The 8,440-nt window shown below is 43.5% G+C and overlaps 1 long non-coding RNA gene across 1 annotated transcript; it reads right to left on the minus strand.

Annotated features, from left to right (window-relative positions):
- Positions 1-750: 750 nt before the first annotated feature.
- LOC121269548 lies at positions 751-7,722 on the minus strand. The gene is made up of 3 exons (XR_005941372.1): positions 7,682-7,722; positions 1,415-1,446; positions 751-778 (listed from the first exon to the last, which is right to left on the minus strand). It is a non-coding gene; the product is annotated as an uncharacterized LOC121269548 (long non-coding RNA).
- Positions 7,723-8,440: the final 718 nt, after the last annotated feature.

Here is an 8,440-nt window from a genome sequence, read left to right on the forward strand (position 1 = left end):
GATTGGGTTGGAGTTCTGGGCAGTGCAGAGACATTGGTTGTAGGGGGGGGCGGGGGTAGTCACGGAGGGGGTGGTGTGTATGGTTGGTAGCGGGGGACAGGGTCGGTTGTTCAGAGGGTGTACTTGATTTGGAGGACGTTCAGGGAGGCAGGCAGTCGGTTGGTCAGGGGTGTGGGGTCAGGTGCTCAGTGGGGTTCAGGGGGCTCAGTGTTTGGGATGGTCGGTTGTTCAGGGGGTGTCGGGTGATCGGTGTGGTTACTGGAGGGATCAGGTGTTCAGGGGGTTCCTGTGTAATGTTTGGGGGTGGGGGTGTGGGGGGAGTCCCTTTGGGGTTCAGCACTATAGTTACCCTGGGGTTGGAAATGGTTTTAATTCTTGTAACTTTTCCTGGGTAACTATTACTGTAAGACAGTCGGAACCATATAAAGTTTGCAATTTAAATTGAACTTTTGCATAGTTCCAATTGCAGGATAATTGGCCGTCGGAAGTTTGAACTTCCCGGACAATTGCTGGTCAATCCTTACCTGGGGATCTCCGGTGGGGGAGATGGGGGTTCCCCAGCACAGGTTTGTGTATCCCCAGTTACAACTCCTAGAAGCTTGGAAGTTATGGGCCAACGCAAGGAAACCTCCAGGAATACATCCAATCAGAATTGTCAACCCTGGGTGAAGATTGACTCGACTTGGCTATAGTGACTAATTAAAAGGCCTTTACTTACTGGGTAGAACTAGCAGTTGCACTAGGATTAACCAAACAACCTTGTTCTTGCACAGAAATCCTGTAAAATAGATAAAATCAAACTATAGTGAAGTCAGGTCTCAAACCAGGAAACAGGCCCAGGCCTACTCTGCATATATTGATGGCAACATCCTGACATAAACAACCGAGCTCGGCAACATCTTTACACCCTCTTCCAATGATAGAATTTTGTTAGGAAGCAAATTTGATCAATCTCAAAGTAAGAAAAGATGCGTCTGCCTTTTTATCGGGTGCACATTAAATTGTGGGAACAGCCCAATGGAAGTTTTGCTGTCAATTGGCTTTACTTGAGTTAAAATGAGAGCAAGAAACTTTTAACATGGCCCTTTGGTCATTCAGTCCCCTTATCTACAGATCATTGCTGTTTTTGATAGCTTGCAGGGCAGATTGGCTGCTGCACTTTCTACATTACAGCAGTGACTACACTTCCAAAAAGTGCTTCATTTTCTGTAAAGTGCTTTGGAGCTTCCAGAGGTCATGAAAGGTGCTATATAAATGCAAGTCTTTTTCTCTTGCAGCTTGCTGACATCAGTTCAGTTTCTCAGCTAAATGTTAATTTAACTCCTTGCACCAATAATTCATAAAAAATGCTTTCAACCTAAATCTCTGCATAATTCTTAATCTTATTGATTCAACAATAATAATGGCAACGCACCTTGCGTTAGAATCCTCTTCAAAGTGCCTTCCCTAGGAAAAGAGGGGAAAGTTATTACCAAATAACTTATGTCATTGCTGATTGCTTTCTCATTCCTGAGAGGTTGCCATGGTAACACAGCTAGACATTAACACAATTGGAAAGGCGCTTTACAGGGGCAGGATTTTTGGGAACACCGAGACTGGGAACGGAGGTGGACAGGGCCCGAAAATACCAGCAAGGTCAGCTGATCGCAACTTGGGATGTGAAATGAGAGCTAAATGATTGTTTTTGAGTGCAAATGATACCAAATGATGACAAAATGAGCACCTTTGAACGCAACTGATGTCAACTGAGCACAAATGAACACTGTTGAACATGAGTGATGTCCAGTGATGTCAACATTTTCTGATAGGAGGGCATGCCAATTTCCTGGTCCTGGTTCCGTTTTGGCTGAGGTGGTTTTTGGGCTGTCAGGGTGCTGGCCCCCATAGGATTGTTCAGTTTTCTCCAGTTATCTGGTACAAAGAGGGCAGTGGTGGGAGTGTGGGTGGGGGGGCTGGTGGGGGTGAATCTTTAACTACCTGGAGACAAGCACCAGCCGGTAGGTTGATGTGCTAGAGCTCCATGCAGGCCTACAAACCCGCCCTGCCTGCATGGGAGTATATCCAAAGGTCACCCTATAGAGTGATTGCTTGTACTACCCCCCTTCAAGGGCCCTGCTAGTTACTTATACTGTATTGCAACTGGTTGCTCTTCTTAAAATGGAAGGTCTCTGATTGGGTATCTGGCTTTGAGTGCCAACCTCCATTAATTGTACAGGCCAATTAAGGGGGTTCCCCAGTCAAAATTTCAACCCCAAGGGTGGGTACAGGACCCAGAAACAGTCATGACTCCTGTTTCCTGCCCCCTGATCTATGTGATCCCCTGGACTCTTTCGATCTCCTGAGATGGTTGGAGAGGAATTTCCCAGAGTAATTTTCTCCTTATTGGCCCTGACTGCTCTCTGTTGAATTACCTCTCCCAGGATATTTTATGGAGGGCTGGGGGAGGGGGGAGGGTGGTGGGGGGCAGTGGGGGTCATTTGGAGGGGTGGTCTTGGAAGGCGGGGAGGAGGGGTGCAGTGGAGAAAAGGTGCTTAGTCATAAAGTTCCAGCCATGATGAGTGTGTTGCAGGTCCATGAGTCAGCAGGTCAATTTTGTAAGCCTGGGCCTACAGATTATTGCATTTGCTATGGCAAAACCCAAACGAATAATGGGCCAATTCTCTAGTAGTGGTATTATCACTGGACTAGTAATCCAGAGGCCCATGGCAGGTGGTGAAATTTGAATTCATCAAAAAAAAAGCGGAATTAAAAATCTAATTGTGACCATGAAACCATTGTCGATTGTTGTAAAAACCCACTAATGTTCTTTAGGGAAGGGAATCTGTCATCCTTACCTGGTCTGGCCTAGATGTGACTCCAGACCCACAGCAATGTGGTTGACTCTTAAATGCCCTCTGAGCAAGTGCAATTCGCAATGGGCAATAAATGCAATAAGTGACGCCCATGTCCCTCCCATGAATGAATAATTTTTAAAAATGCAGACAGGCAGTCCTCCAGGACTATTGCCAGAGTGAACTCCTGAGTGAGTGTTCAAAACATGGAGGGTATGTCAAATTTATTCAAAATTCTACACATCTACTGGGCAGCAGATAAATACAGGGCGAGGCCCTGGGTCTTCACTCCTTTAGGGAGCTGGGAGAAGCCTGACCTGCACAAAAGTACCTCTACTCAGCAGCTGGCTGAAATTGAAAACATTCATATAGTGACATTACATAAGGAAAAACATAAGTTCATTGGTTGGTTAGGTGTGTCTTTAAATAAGGTTTATTGCAACTAGTAAAATGTGTGCTAATTATTCAGCTTTATCAGTACTGATAAAGTTTATCAAGAGTTGTAAGGTTCATTAAGTTAGGACAAGTAAAATAAAGTTAATCTAAGTAAACTGAAGTAAAATAAAATAACGTAAATGAAATAAAGTTAAGGCATGGCAAGGCAGCTTGGTCATGTGGAATGCACATCCTGTAATATATGGGAAGTCATAGATGCTACCAGTGTCCGGGATGTCCATATGTGCAGGAAGTGTCACCAGCAGCAGAAAACTGAGCTCCAGGTTTCAGAGCTCAAGCTGCGGCTGGAGTCACTGCGGTGCATCTATGAGGCTGAAAGCTACGTGGATAGCACATTCAGAGAGGTGGTCACATCAAAGGTCAGGTGGCAGAAAGGGAAGGAGTGACCAGCAGGCAGGAGTCGTCTGAGTCAAATCGGTTTTCCATTTTGGATGCTGGTGAGAGCGTTCGTTCCTCAGAGGAGTGCAGTCAGAGCCACGTTCGTGACACCATGGGTGGTTCAGCTGTACAGGAGGGGAGAAAGAAGAGGGGAAGAGCAGTAGTGATAGGGGATTTGTTAGGTGCTTTTGTGGTCGCTGATGTGATTCCAGGATGGTACGTCGCCTCCCCTATGCCACGGTCAAGGATATCACCAAACGGCTACAGGCCATTCTGGAGGGTGAGGGTGCACAGCCAGAGGTCATGGTCCACACTGGTGCCAAAGACATTGGTAGAAAAAGGGATGAGGTCCTGCAGGCTAAGTTTAGTGAATTAGAAATTAGATTAGGGAGCAGGACCTCAAAGGTAGTAACCTCCTGATCACTCCCAAGCCTACACACTGGTGAGTATGGAAATAGGAGAATACACCAGGTGAATGCGTGGCTGGAGAGATGGTGCAGGATGGAGAGTTTCAGATTTCTAGGGCATTGGGACCAGTTTTGGGGAAGATGGGATCGCCGGATGATCTACACCTTAAGAGGGGCAGCACAAATGTCCTTTCAGGTTGTTGGGGAGAGTTTAAACTAGATTGGCAGAGGGGTGGGAACCTGATCAGATTCAGACAGGACAAATTCAGAGCAGGGAGTGGGAGACAGAAAATTAGCAAGTGATTCTGCAAGACAGAAGAAGAAAAGTTAAGAAGTGTACAGCACAGGAATTTTGCAGTGTTATAAAAAGTATATATTTAAATGCAATGAGTAAAGCAAACAAAGTGAGGGCATAGCTAGACAAATGGCAGCATGATATCATTGTTATAATGCAAACTTGGCTTAAAGAGGGGCAAAAATAGCAGCTCAACATCCCTGGACATGCATTTTTCAGATAGGATAAAGAGGGGTCTAAAAAAGGTTGGGGTGTTGCATTATTGGTTAAAGAATCAATTCCAGCTGTGAGGAAAGATGATATACTAAATGAAGCATCAAATGAGGCCCATATAAGTTGAGCTCAGAAATAAAAAAGGGGCGGTGACACTACCAAGGGTGTACTCAGTATCCCCAAATAGTGAGAGGGAGATAGAAGAGCAAGTATTTAGGCAAATTTTCAAGTGCAAAAACAATAGGGCAATAATAGTTGGGGACTTCAACTACCCGAATATCAACTGGAATACAAACGGTATAATAGGCACAGAGGGCACAACATTCTTAAACTGCATTCAAGAGCAATTTTTTAGCCAGCACATAACAAGCCCAACCAGAGTGGGTGCAATTCTAGATTTAGTCTTAGGAAATGAAGCTGAGCAAGTGGATGAAGTAGCAGTGGGTGACCACTTTGGAGATAGTGACCATAATACAATTAGATTTAGCATCATTATGGAAAAGGATAAAGATAGAACAGGAATAAAAGTTCTAAATTGGGGAAAGACAAATTTTACGAAGCTGAGGGGTGATCTGGTGAAAGTAGACTGGATACAGCTACTTGAAGGGAAATCAGACCAATGGGAGGCATTCAAAAGTGAGATTCTATGGGCACATTATAGACATGTTTCCACAAAGTAAAAGAGCAGTACTGCCAAATCTAGAGCTCCCTAGTTATCTGGAAGTGTACAGGGTAAGAAAAAGCAGAAAAGGAAAGCTTATGACTGTCACAAAAAATTAATACATTAGAAAGCCTAGAGGGGTATAGAAAATACAGGGGTGAAGAAAAAATGAAATCAAGGAAACAAAGAGAGGACATGAAAGAATATTGGCAGGTAAAATCAAGGAAAATCCAAAGATGTTTTATCAGTACATTAAAAGCAAGAGGATAACTAAGGAAAGGGTAGGGCCTATCAGGAATGCACAAGGTAACTTATGCATTGATGCAAAAGATGTGGGCAGGGTTCTTAATGGGTACTTTTTCTCCATCTTCACAAAGGAGAGCGAAAATGCAGACATTCTAACTAATGAGACAGAGGGTGAAATATTAGATACAATAAGCATAACAAGAGAGCAGGTACTGGAGAAACTGGCATCCTTGAAGGTGGATAAATCACCAGGGCCAGATGGATTGTATCCCAGGCTGTTAAAGGAAGCCAAGGAGGAAATAACAGATGCTCTGTGGATTATATTTCAATCAGATAGATACAGGCGAGGAACCAAAGGATTCGAGGTTGTACAATTGTTTAAAAAGGATGCAAGGGATAGGCCAAGTAATTATAGGCCAATCAGTCTGACTTTGGCCGTGGGCAAATTGATTTGATTGAGATTAATAAGATGATGAAAGGATAATGTTGTGTAGACTTTTTTTTCTCCACTGGATCAGTTAGAAAGCAGCTGAGGTCACAAACTCAACAGATCCAGGTACCTTTTGAATGAGCTGAAGGTTTATGACTCAACTATCAAATTCCAGACACCCACCACTCTGGGTGAAAAAAGATTTTCATAATATCCCCTTAGGTGTTCTCTTCCCAGGGAGTGGTGAACCTAGTGGAACAATGATGAATGCTGATTCACTGAGCTCCTTCGAGCAAGAACTGTTTCTGACTGTGGCAGAGATAAGAAAGTAAGAAACAGGAGCAGGAGTAGACCAATCGTCCCCTCAATCCTACTATGCTATTCAATAAATCATGCGTGAGAGCAAGATGGAGAACTAAAATGACAGGTGACCGAAAACATGGGGTCATGCTTGCTGACTTGGATGGAAGTCACCCAATCTGTGTTTGGTCTCCCCAGTGTAGAACAGACTGCATTATGAGCAATGAATATAGTTTACTGAACTGAAAGTTAGGTAGGTAGTTAGGTATAGTCCACAAGGGACTGTAGGCATCTCTCTCTTTAAGACAGAAAGAGAGAGAGAGACAATTGATCATCTAGCTTGAGGGGCACTACTGTGCATCAAGCTGGGGCAGTTGGGGAGGGAGGACCCAAGTCTGCTTGAACCTGTGTTATTGGCATTATTCTGAACCACATGCTAACCAGCTGGCAGACTGAACTACCCCCACACTCCCTACCCCTCCCCACCTCCACCGCTAAATTGAACAAAGTAAATCTTTGTTTTACCTGGAAGCAGTATTTGGGGCCTTAGATTCTTTAACAAAAACTTTTTCTTTTCCCTTCAGGTTGAAAGATCACACACTTCAACAACACATGGGCAAACTGTATTTGCTTTTCACGATGCAGTCTGTGGTGCACTGGGGAGACCAAGCGCAGAATGGGTGGCCGCTTTGCAGAACATCTCCATTCAGACTGTAAACATGACCCCAAACTTTGAGTCACCTGTCATTTTAATTCCCCACCTTGCTCTCTGTTCCCGACCTCCCGCAGCGTTCAATGAATCTCAATGTAAGCTCGGGGAACACCTCAGTTTTTAAAATTAGGCATTTTGCAGCCTTCCAGACTCAAAGCTGAGTTCAACAATTTCAGACCATCATCCTTATCCTTGCCCCCATGTTGTTTCCTTTGAGCTTGCAGGTTTCAGCTTTACTCTCATTTTTATCTTGTTTTGATTTCAGATGGTAGATGTTTGTCATTCTGCTTTTCACCTACTGTTGTTTGTTTACTTGTCCCACTGTCCCTTTGATCCTTCACCTCCAAATCTTCTGTTATTTAATCTCTCCTGCCTTCCACCCAATCACAGACTTTTCCTTTTGTTCTTTTCTCACCTTCTCCTTTCATTTGCTTAAAGCCTATTACATTCCTAACTTTTCCCAGTTCTGGTGAAAGGTCATCGACCTGAAACGTTAACTCTGTTTCTTTCTCCACAGGCGCTGCCAGACCTGCTGAGTATTTTCAGCATTTTCTGTTTTTATTTCAGATTTCCGCAGCATTTTGCTTTGGATTTAAACAGCAACGAGCCACAACATTATCTAAGGGGAAGGGAGAAGCAAATTATTTCTTCATTATAACATTTTGCAACACAATTTTGATCTTAAACAAATAAGTCAGGGTTTGTGGAGCACATTTTTACAAATATATTGGTGAATGAGGTGATGTTCTTACCTCGCCTGATTTTGACAGTTCCATTTTGATCCTCTTTCTGACTGATAAAAGAGATAAACACACAAAGTTACTCAACCAGGATTTAAAATTTAAGGATATCAGGCAACAGGATTAATAGTTGAGGAAAGACAGGCTTAACTAGTTTAATGACCACAGCCGGTGTTAATTGCTGCACAAACCAAATCCCAGAGGGAAACTTGGCTTATGGGCCACAACCTTTTTTTTTTTCTGAAACTTAGAAGATGTATCGATCTCAGCAGTAAGAGGTCCAGTAACACTTCTGTGATTTTAAAAATTAAAAATAAAAGTTTTATTCACACACAAAAAAAGAAAACTTAAGCACACAAGATTTACTAATTTCTGCTGAATCAGTTTGAGTGGTCCCCTTAATTAATGACCATAAATTAACTCGAAAGGACTGAACCCTGTTGACTCATTAGGGGTGTCCCTGATAACAAGTAGCAAGAATGGAATTCCTCGATGCTAATCATGTGGACAGTTTTAAGTAAATGCACTAATAATTGACTTTAATGTCTGATGCCATCTTTCTAAGGCTCCTTGTGACTCAGGGTGATAGATGTGCGACGTAAATTGTTTAATTCCTAGGTTGTTCATTACCTCTTTAAACAGCTGTGATGTGGGGGAGAATTTTCTCCCCATTGGGGGACTTGTGCAGCCAATCAGCGCCCCCAATCGGCTGGGTGCCACCATTTTATGTGGGCAGAGGGAGGGTTGGTTGCCCAAGTCAGGCATACGCGT

This window comes from Carcharodon carcharias, chromosome 25, assembly GCF_017639515.1.
Source record: "Carcharodon carcharias isolate sCarCar2 chromosome 25, sCarCar2.pri, whole genome shotgun sequence".
Classification (NCBI taxonomy): Eukaryota; Metazoa; Chordata; class Chondrichthyes; order Lamniformes; family Lamnidae; genus Carcharodon; species Carcharodon carcharias.